The sequence below is a fragment of the Rhinoraja longicauda genome, chromosome 29 (genome assembly GCF_053455715.1).
Source record: "Rhinoraja longicauda isolate Sanriku21f chromosome 29, sRhiLon1.1, whole genome shotgun sequence".
NCBI lineage: Eukaryota > Metazoa > Chordata > Chondrichthyes > Rajiformes > Arhynchobatidae > Rhinoraja > Rhinoraja longicauda.
The window spans coordinates 5,223,329-5,234,647 of record NC_135981.1 but is presented as its reverse complement, the minus strand read 5'-3'; the positions used below and the strand labels follow the sequence as shown (position 1 = coordinate 5,234,647).

Below are 11,319 nucleotides of genomic sequence, written 5' to 3'. Positions count from 1 at the left end.
TCCCTTCAAAACTATGGATGGAAATGGGTCTTTGTGCATTCCCAGCACTATCTCTGCCCTACATTCGTATCCTCAGTCTTTGGAGATGTTTCATTCCGGTGGACTGGTAATATGTTCATTTGACATTTGAACTCTACTTTGTCTCCAAATCACGCAAAGGTCCCCCCCTTGTGAGTCATTATTGGAAGAGTGATTTAGTTTGGTTACATTTAGTTTACACATGTTGTGCTTTAAGGAAACAGAATTGGGCCAAACGGCCTAATTCTGCTCCTTTAACTTATGAACATGAAAAAAAAAGCTGAAGAGACGAGATGTGTTTGTGTAATTGAGAGGTCCAGGCTCTCCCGCTTGGCGTTTCAGTCCCAGGAGAACACTCATCTTCGGAAGAGGCAAACAGGTTTTTTTTCTGATTTTTTTTTCTTTTTCTTTTTTTTTTTGCAGAGTCGATGCTTTCTCGGAGAAGATGTCGAGTGTGCGAGCAGTGCAAAGTCTCAGAGGGCCCGGCAGACAGCTTCATTAATCACAGACACATTGTGATAAATCTCTTCCGAAAACTAATCTCCAATTAATGGGTTCTGGAGCTTGCTTGGAGGCAGTGATTCTGATGTGGGGGGGGGGGGGGGGGGGGGGGGGGCGGTAAGATAGAGAGGGGGGTTGATGCTGTAGGTGGATCCAGTCTGCATCTCACCTTGAACAGACTCTCACATATGAGCAGCGGAGAACGATATCAATTTATTCTTTACCTTACATGCTGAAGGCTCCCTTGTAATGTATGCCGGTAGGTTGTCTCTGTATAACTCATTATCACCTTGCCCACAGCTAACAATGGACCATCATGACCTCCATCTTTCCTTGATCATTCTTACTTTGTTTGCATATCTTTCATTCATTTGTTCTAATCTCTCGATTCCCTCTCCCCGTGACTCTCAGCCTGAAGAAGGGTCTCGACCCGAATCGTCACCTATTCCTTTTCTCTGGAGATGCCCCCTGCCCCCCCCCCGAGTTGCTCCAGCTTTTTTGCTTCGGTCTTCTGGTGTTATCGAGATGCGAGCCATTGATAATCCGCCATTCAATCGTGGCTGACCTATCTCTCCCTCCTAATTCCCATAACCGCTGACACCCGTACTGATCAAGAATCTACCCATCTCTGCCTTAAATATATCCACTGACCCGGCCTCCACAGCCGTCTTTGGCAAAGAATTCCACAGATTCACCCCGCCCTCTGGACCAAAGAAATTCCTCCTCATCTCCTTCCGAAAAGAACCTCCTTTAATTCTGAGGCTGTGACCTCTAGTCCTAGACTCTCCCACTAGTGGAAACATCCTCTCCACATCCACTCTATCCAGGCCTTTCACTATGCTGTACGTTTCAATGAGGTCCCCCCTCATTCTTCTAAACTCCAGCGAATATAGGTTTTCGAGACACGAGCCATTGATAGTGTCTCGAGCCAGGAAATCTCCCGTGGGGAGATAGGAAATCGGTCTGTATCTGTTGACCAGCCTTGTCCCTTTAAGAGAATTGCTCACTTTTCCCTTCGTGAAGACCAAACCCATTGAATTTTAGATGATGTTATAAATTTAAAAACGCTTCGAGTTTCCAGGCTTCCACACTAGAATAAAAGGGTCGGATGCACTTTATGCAGAAAAGATTTATTGATAATCCACCAAGATTTGGACTGTCATACATGGTAAGTCAAACAGATTATTTTGCCTCTATTTTATGTGTTTGTCTTTGTGCTTTGCCCTGTCTCTACAGTAATGTGTTCCATGCCCCTATCTCTCGGTCAAATTTTAGCATTTGCACTCTGTTCTTCCTTATCTTTATCTCCCTCCATTGTTTCCCCAAGGAAAATAACTGCAGGTGCTGTTACAAATCGAAGGTATCACAAAAAGCTGGAGTAACTCAGCGGGTCAGGCAGCATCTCGGGAGAGAAGGAATGGGTGAAGCTTCGGGTCGAGACCCTTCGGGGTCGCCTGACGCCACCTGACGTCAGATACCACCTGACCCGCTGAGTTACTCCAGCTTTTTCTGATACCTTCCATTGTTTTTTACCTGTTCGTTTTTCTCCTGATCTTACAAAGCAAAATTCTGCATGTGGGGTGCAAACCTGAAATAACAACTGGAGAATACTGGGAATACTCAGCGTCGGTAGGAACTGCAGATGCCGGTTTCAACCGAAGAAGGGCACAAAATGCTGGAGTAACTCAGCGGGTCAGGCAGCATCTCGGGAGAGAAGGGGTGGGTGACAGTTTCTGGTCGAGACCCCTCTTCAGACTCCTGGAAATACACTGCTGGTCAGGCGGCATCTGTGGGAGAGAGAAACTGAGTTAATCGTTCAGGCCGATGATCTTTTAACAGAATCGCTCTGCACACTTTATTGATGGGTCCTGTAGGCGTTGCTTCGTGGAAGGCGGGGGCTTGAGTGGACGAAGGGGGTCTCTCTTGAGGTGGGGAGGAAAATCGAGGAAGGGCAAGGGTGGAGGAAACCTCGCAAGATTATTTGGGGGGTCTTGGAAATGTGGGAGTGGGGAGGGAAAAGTAGGAGGGTGAGGGGCCATCAGGGGGGAGCAGAAAGGAAGGGAGAAGAGAGATTATGAGAAGGCGGGAGGATGAAGAAAGGAAGCCGGCGAGTCAAAAATAAAGGGAAGAGAAAGAGGAGAAAATGAGAGGAAAGGAAGAGAGGTCTGAAAGAGGAAGAAATCATAACGAGGGTGACTGACTAATGAGGGGAGGGGAATGGACTTTACAGATGAAACTGTCCCAAGCGAATCCTGACATAACATTTTAAGTAGCTAGGTTCAGATATAAAAACAGACAATGTGTTGGAATAGCTCAGCATATTAGGCAGCATCACTGGTGAACATGGAGAGGTGACGTTTTGGGGCATCTAAAGAAGGGTGCTGACCTGAAACGGCACCCATCCATATTCAGATGGAGGGTCTCGACCTGAAGTAGCACCCATCCATGTTCAGATGAAGGGTGCTGACCTGAAACGACACCCATCCATGTTCAGATGAAGGGTCTCGACCTGAAATGTTACCCATCCATGTTCAGATGGAGGGTCTCGACCCGAAACGACACCCATCCATGTTCAGATGAAGGGTCTCGACCTGAAATGTCACCCATCCATGTTCAGATGGAGGGTCTCGACCTGAAACGACACCCATCCATGTTCAGATAAAGGGTCCCGACCTGAAACGTCACCCATCCATTTTTCAGACGATAGGTCTCGGCTTGAAACATCACCTATTCCTTTTCTCCAGAGATGCTGCCTCACCCGCTGAGTTACCCGAGCATTTTGTGGCTCTCTTCGGTGTAAACCAGCATCTGCAGTTCCTTCCTACAACGTATCCGTGTTCTCCAGAGATGCTGCCTGACCCGCTGAGTTACTCCAGCACTTTGCTTTTTTTTTTTTTTGCAAACACGCATCTACAGTTCCTTGCTTCTACTGGTTTCGTTCAGTCTGGTTTATTGTGCCGTGTCCGAGGAACAGTGAAAAGGTTCGGTAAGGTTGAGATATGCGATCTCCCTTGGGCTAGCCAGCCAGGGGGAGGGAGATACAGGTGTAGCAGGAGTAAGCCGCAAGTGTGACAAATTTGATTGGAAAGTAGCAGCGTGATTTCTTGTGTTGGAGACTGATGTTGTGTTGTGCGGAAGGCATTGTAAACACCATGCATCCCTGCGGCAGCAGTGAGCTGCAGTTAACGTAGCAACAAGCGCAGAAATGTGCCTAGCAACTAAGTTTTGAAAGTGAATTTACAGAAAACTCTGCTTTATAATGTCGAATAGATCAGGAGATCACATTATTGGCAACAATGCTGAATACAAGATTCGCTTGGGTAGCTTACACCACAGAGCTTGGGACAGTTTCATCTATAAGTCCATTCCCCTCCCTCGTTAGTCAGACACCCTCGTTACGATTTCTTCCTCTTTCAGACCCTTATCTCTTCCTTTCCTCTCATTTTCGCTTTAAACCACAGCGGCATGACTTACATAGAAACATAGAAAATAGGTTCAGGAGGAGGCCATTCGAGCCAGCACCGCCATTCATTGTGATCATGGCTGATCATCTACAATCACTAACCCGTGCCTGCCTTCTCCCCATATCCCCTGATTCCGCTAGCCCCTAGACCTCTATCTAACTCTCTTTTAAATTCATCCAGTGAATTGGCCTCCACTGCCTTTTGTGACAGAGAATTCCACAAATTTCACTACTCTCTGGGTGAAAAAGTTTCTTCGCACCTCAGTTTTAAATGGCCTCCCCTTTATTCTTAGACTGTGTGGCCCCTGGTTCTGGACTCCCCCAACATTTGGAACATTTTTCCTGCATCTAGTTTGTCCAGTCCTTTTATAATTTTATACGTCTCTATAAGATCCCCTCTCATCCTTCGATACCCCAGTGAATACAAGCCCATTCTTTCCATTCTTTCCTCATATGACAGTCCCGCCATCCTCTTCTCTAACTTCAAGTAGCCCTTGCTTTCCCTCTCTCTCCATTCCCTCCCCCTTCCCAGTTCTCTGACCAGTCTTACTGTCTCCGACTACATTCTATCTCTGTCCCGCCCACTCCCCTGACATCAGCCCGAAGAAGGGTCTCGACCCGAAACGTCACCCACTCCTTCTCTCCAGAGATGCTGCCTGTCCCGCTGAGTTACTCCAGCACTTGGTGCCTGCCCCGCTGAGTTACTCCAGCATATGGTGCCTGTCCCACTGAGTTACTCCAGCATATGGTGCCTGTCCCGCTGAGTTACTCCAGCATATGGTGCCTGTCCCGCTGAGTTGCTCCAGCATTTGGTGCCTGTCCCGCTGAGTTGCTCCAGCATTTGGTGCCTGTCTTCGATTCAACTGTCAACTCCTTTCACCAGTTTACCCACAAAACAAAAATCAGACTCATTGCTGGTGGGGGGCTTTAAACAAGAAAATAATAACCTGTGGGCTGTTAATGAGCGGCACGGTGGCGCAGCGGTAGAGTTGCTGCCTTACAGCGCCAGAGACCCCGGTTCGATCCTGGCCACGGGTGCTGTTTGTACAGAGTGTGCACGTTCTCCCTATGACTGCGTGGGTTTCCTCCGGGTGCTTCGGTTTCCTCCCACACTCTAAAGACGTACAGGTTTGTAGGTTGGTTGGCTTGGTAAGATTGTAAATTGACCCTAACGTGTGTAGGATAGGTTTTAGTGTCTGGGTTGATGGCCGGTCAATGTTGTCTTGGTGGGCCGAAGGGCCTGTTTCCGTGCCGTATCTCTAAACTAAACTAAACTAAACTAAACTAAACTAAACTAAACTAAACTAAACTAAACTAAACTAAACTAAACTAAACTAAACTAAACTAAACTAAACTAAACTAAACTAAACTAAACTAAACTAAACTAAACTAAACTAAACTAAACTAAACTAATGCTGGGGTGGGTTTGCTGTACACCTCCTCCTCCCCTTCTCCTGGACCCCTCCTCCCACATTCACAGTTTGCTTGTCGAGCCGATTGTTGGTGGTTTTGACCTGGGATTTCAGTTGACTTCAGGGGTCACTGGATCAGAAAAGGGGAGAGCCATTGGATTGAGTTACGAGAGAGCAACTGGCTATCTGCTGTCAAGTCCGAACAGGATAGTCAATGGCGTCTGAGCAAGAGAGGATGGCAGGGGTCGGAATAGTGAACAGTCTAAGAGTCATAGCATCATACAGTGTGGAAACAGGCCGTTCAGCCCAACTTACCCACGCCGCCCAACATGTCCCACCTACACTAGTGGGCCGGCCTGTGTTTGGCCCATATCCCTCTAAACTTGCCGTAGCCATGTACCTGTCTAATTGTTTCTTAAACGTTGCGATAGTCCCGGCCTCAACTACGTCCTCCGGGAGCTCGTTCCAAACACCCACCACCCTTTGTGCGAAAAAGTTATTCCTTGGGTTCCTATTAAATCCCTCCAGTTGCTTGATGGGATGATTCAGTTGCCTGATAACGACTGGGAGAAAACGTCACCCATTCCTTTACTCCAAATCCAAATCTCCAGAGATGATGCCTGACCCGCTGAGTTCCTCCAGCATTTTGTGTCTATCATCGTTCTTCGGCATAAACCAGCACCTGCAGTTCCTTCTGACCCATTCTCCTGCTCTGGGCAAGAGTGCATCTACCTTACCTATTCCTCTCATGACTTTATACACCTCGATAAGGTCACCCCTCTCCCTCCTGCGCTCCAAGGAATAGAGTCCCAGCCTGTTCAACCTCTCCGTATAGCTCAGGCCCTCAGGTCCTGGCAACATCCACGTAAATCTTCTCTGTACCCTTTCCAGCTTGTTGGTACAGAGGTAGCCCTGTTCACTGAAGGTTGTGAAGTGTGTGTTCTGCAGGGAAAAGCAGAGGCCGCACTTGGAGGATCATGGGACGCAGAAGCACAAGGGCTCGGTTACCGTTGGTAACGTGAAGTAAAATGGCGTCTTCTGGAGAGCAGGTTGGTCACGGCAAGCAGCAGTTTTAAAAATGGTTTAACCTTATACGGATCCATTCACTGCATTTACAACCAGCATGGGCATCCTTTCTAAGTGTATTTACTGCTCTAATGAATGAAACGTGTCAGCCATTTTGTACACGGCAGGATCCAGTAAAGATCAGCTCAGCTGTGATACGTTGAGTTTCAGATGTTGGCCAACTCGGTCTGGAGAACTACCCCTCTCTGGATGGGATCAGTGGACAGCACGGCGGTAGAGTTGCTGCCTCACAGCGCCAGAGACCCGGGTTCGATCCTGACCCCGGGTGCTGTCCGTACGGAGTTTGTACGTTCTCCCTGTGACCGCGTGGGTTTTCTCCAGGTGCTCCGGTTTCCTCCCACATTCCAAAGATACGCGGGTTTGCACGTTAATTGGTTTCTGTAAGTTATCCCCAGAGTGTAGGATAGAACACTGGTGTCAGGGTTATTTTTGGTAGGCTTGTTCTTGATGGGCGCCCTGTTTCCACGCTGTATCTCCAAATGAAACTAAATCTGTACACCCGGATGGGGGGGGGAGGTTGTATCTGAGTTGTGCCTCTCATTTCAGCTGTGTAGAAGTCCCAAGGAACAGCGACGGTGGCAGCTAGGTTTTTGGCCTAGTTTCTCCAGAGTCATTGTAAATTGTCCCTAGTATGTCGGATAGTGTTAGTGAATGGGGTGATCGCTGGTCGTCACGGACTCGGTCGGTGGGCCGAAGGGCCTGTTACCCGCTCTGTTTCTGAAGTCTAAAATATTCAACATTGGACAGGACAGGTACATGGATAGGACAGGGTTGGAGGGATATGGACCAAACGCAGGCAGGTGGGACTAGGGTAGCTGGGACATTGCTGGCCGGCGTGGGCACGTTGGGCTGAAGAGGCTGTTTCCACGCTGTATCACTCTATGGCTCCAATGCATTTGCAGGGACTTCAATGTCCTAACGTTATTCTTTCAGTTAGATAACGACAGAGGGCACTTTAGCCCCCTGCTGTTTCTGGGTTCTTGCTGTGTCCAATTAGATACTGCACTAGCCTGCACATGGGTGATAGGGAGTTTGAATACAATGCGTTAGTCTTGATCTGCATGCTGACAGGGGGCTGGTTTTTATTTTCGGTATCGCTGCCTCACCATAGACACCACTCCCACTGTGCGGTAACAAAGAGAACCTCCGTTTGTTAATTTGCGCTGGGTAGATTTGTCTCCCACCACCAATTTGCATCCCTGAAAGGATTTGTAAACCCCAAATCTCTTTACAACCGTTGTTTATTTCTCAACTTCCAATTTGCAGCCTTTGATTTTCCAATTTATTTAATGCATTGAATTGATGGTCCCAGCTGCTGAGTCTGGATTGGGACTCATCAGCAGATCATTAGAAAAAGCTGCTGAATTATCAATCCCCACACCACCACACTTATTAAGAAGCTTATTTTTAGATCGCACAGTCTTGTTCTGCTGTTCTAGCATGACCCTGTTCCCCAGTCACAGTATGTGCTGAGTTGCATTAAATGCACAGTCTTTTGCCCAGAGTAGGGGAATCAAGAACCAGGACAGATGGGTTGAAGGTGAAAGGGGGGGGGGGAAAGATTTAATAGGAACTTGAGGGGTAACGTTTCTTTACACAAAAGTTGGTGGGAATATGGAGCTATCTGCCTGAGGAGGTAGTTGAGGTACTATCATAATGTTTAAGAGACAGTTGGGCAGGTACATGGATAGGATGGGTTTAGAGGGATATGGGCCAAGCGCGGGCAGGAGGGACTAGTGTAGATGGGGCATGTTGGGCGGCGTGGGCAATTTGGGCCACAGGACCTGTTTCCACGCTGCATGACTTTACGACCCATTCCGAGGCAGTGGCAAATATACCAAGGCGTCATTAAGGTAGAAACGATTGGAGTCCATTAATTTTTCTGCGATACTTGTGCCAAATATGCTCCCTTGACTGCAACCAAAGAGAAGTGGCTAACTGCAGTCCCACTTCGGCTAAGCTGCCATTGAAATGAGGGAGCTCTCATCTGTCACAAACTCTGCATTATTATGAAGTATTAAAAATGGATCCAAAAGCAGATTATGGAGCACAGTATCAGGATTTAATATAAAGTCAATGGGAGCACTTGCCCCCCTTACCAATGTTCCTTCCAAGCTTATTGGTCTGTCTCGAAATATTGTCTTATTAGAGCAGATTTTTATACTGTTCTGCTGTGTGGTGGAGAAATCCTCCTAAGATTACATTATATTGCAGTCAGATGAATGTTGGTGGCGAAATACACGGTTTATTGCAAAAACATAAAAATCATTTCGGATTTCCAAGCCTTTTGAAAATTGGATTAAGCTTTATTGCTTGCCACAACATTTTATGTCTGTCTTCTGACAATATCTTGTTCACTGCTCCTAGGAAGAAATACATCAACTCAGAAATCGGATAAGAGTATTCCATTGACGCCAAGCTGAATTGGAAAGACCAAAGCTTGGCTCAGGACAACAACAATAGGTTGCATTTATACGGCACCCTTGATGTAGGATGTAATGCTGAGGCTCTGTAAGACGCTGGTCAGGCCGCATTTGGAGTATTGTGAGTAGTTTTGGGCACCGTATCTGAGGAAGGACGTGCTGGCTCTGGGGAGGGTCCAGAGGAGGTTTACGAGAATGATCCCAGGAATGAGTGGGTTAACATATGATGAGCGTTTAACGGCACTGGGCCTGGACTCGCTGGAGTTTAGAAGAATGAGGAGGGGGGGGGACCTCATTGAAACTTACCAAATAGTGAAAGGCCTGGATAGAGTAGATGTTTCCACGAGTGGGAGAATCTAGGACCAGAGGTCGTAGCCTCAGAATTAAAGGACATTCCTTTAGAAAGGAGATAAGGAGGAATTGATTCTGCTCCCATCACTTAGGAACTTATGATATTGTACGATATCCAAAAGTGTTTTGCACCGGTACTTTTAAATCAAGTTTGAGACATGAGATAACTATCATAAATATGTCAAGGAATAGGTTTTGAGGAGTGTCTGAGAGGAGGTGAAAGACACAGAGACATTTAGGAGGGGATTCTTTGCGTTTTGGAAGCTGAAGGCGTAGCTACCAATGTTGGATTCGAGTTGGGCCTGGCACGGTGGCGCAGCGGTAGAGTTGCTGCCTCACAGCGCCAGAGACCTGTACGGAGTTTGTACGTTCTCCCCGTGACCTGCGTGGGTTTTCTCCGAGATCTTCGGTTTCCTCCCACACTCCAAAGACGTACAGGTATGTAGGTTAATTGACTGAGTAAAATGTAAAATTTGTCCTTAGTGTGTGCAGGATAGTGTTAATGTGCGGGGATCGCTGGGCGGCGCGGACTCGGTGGGCCGAAGGGCCTGTTTCCGCGCTGTATCTCTAAAAAAAAAAAAGACCCGGGTTCGATCCTGACCACGGGTGCTGTCTGTACGGAGTTTGTACGTTCTCCCCATGACCTGCCTGGGTTTTCTCCAAGGGGCTCTGGTTTCCTCCCACATTCCAAAGACGTGCAGGTTTGTAGGTTAATTGGCTTTGTTAGAATTGTAAATTGTCCCGCGTGTGAGTGTGGGATAATGTTAGTGTGCGGGGGATCGCTGGTCGGTGTGGGCCGAAGGGCCTGTTTACGTGCTGTATCTCTGAGCTAAACTAAACTAAACTAAATCATGGAGCCACATTTTTGAACTGTTGCAGTTCTGCTGAAGATGATACTTTCATGGCGTTGGGTATCGAGTTCAAGGATTTAGACCCATTGATGATGAAGGATTAGCCCCATATCTCCAGGTCAGAATAGTGTGTGTGGGGTGGGGTGGGGTGGGGGGGGGAGGGGAGGGAATTAGGACATGGGTTGTACTCCCAAAGCCAGCACAATACAGTAATCCCATCATACATCCCATTTAAAGGATTGGTGCACGTTGGAATAGACAACTGGAAAATGGTGGGTGGGGGGGATTGGGTAGGGGTGGGTGGGTGGGGGGGATTGGATGGGGGTGGGTGGGGGGGGATTACCTGTGTTCCTTGTCTGGGTACCCCATCATTTATATTGTTCTACCATTGGGGGCCAACAGTTCAGCTTCCAAAACGTAAACCTTTCAGAAAGCTCCTGATATGCATTTGTTTATTTGATTCGACGAGATTTGTTCAATTGGATAAACGTGCCTGAGATTGCTTCCAAGATGGCGCCCAACCCAGGCCACCATTTGCGTGCCCGCCACAGGAAACAGATCGACAATCATACATTACAGATATCGCTCCACGATATCTCTTAAATCTCTGTTAAATCTACAGCGACATTTCTTACTTTAACGATGACCTTCTTAAGCTCCACTCCCTTATCATGTAGCTATCTGTACACTGTAAATGGCTCGATGGTAATCATGTGTCATTGTCTTTCTGCCGACTGGTTAGCACACAAGAAAAGCTACTGACTGTATCTCAGCGCACGTGACAATAAGCTGAATTGAACGGAACATTTCTTCAACAAATGATAAGCAAAACCTTCCCTCGCTCGATTCTTGTTGCACTGATGAGAAAGAATGAACGGTTTGTCCAATAAAACCGGTCCTATAGCGTTGGCATTCTTGTGCCCTCTGTCACATCGAGAAAGTTGGGATCGCAATCAATCAAAAGACAGATTGATTGGACCAAGCAACTTTTATTTATTGTCCTTGCAAACTCTTGGTTTGAAGAGGATGGCTCCTCTTGTTTCGACGGAATAAAAACAACCTTTGGTTTTGAGAACCAAAGGCTCCTGCCACCGGTGACAGTTCGATGCCAGACCAGCACTCTTTGAAGAATGAAAGGGATGCTGTGGTCACGTTGCACCTTAAAGTCACGCAGTCAGGAGATTGTGGGTGTAGTCAGCAAAACCCACACCAAC

At 47.4% G+C, this 11,319-nt stretch overlaps 1 long non-coding RNA gene across 1 annotated transcript; it reads left to right on the top strand.

Moving 5' to 3' along the window:
* Positions 1-665: 665 nt before the first annotated feature.
* Positions 666-10,216, top strand: LOC144607695 (uncharacterized). The gene is made up of 3 exons (XR_013549131.1): positions 666-778; positions 6,286-6,443; positions 8,848-10,216. It is a non-coding gene; the product is annotated as an uncharacterized LOC144607695 (long non-coding RNA).
* Positions 10,217-11,319: the final 1,103 nt, after the last annotated feature.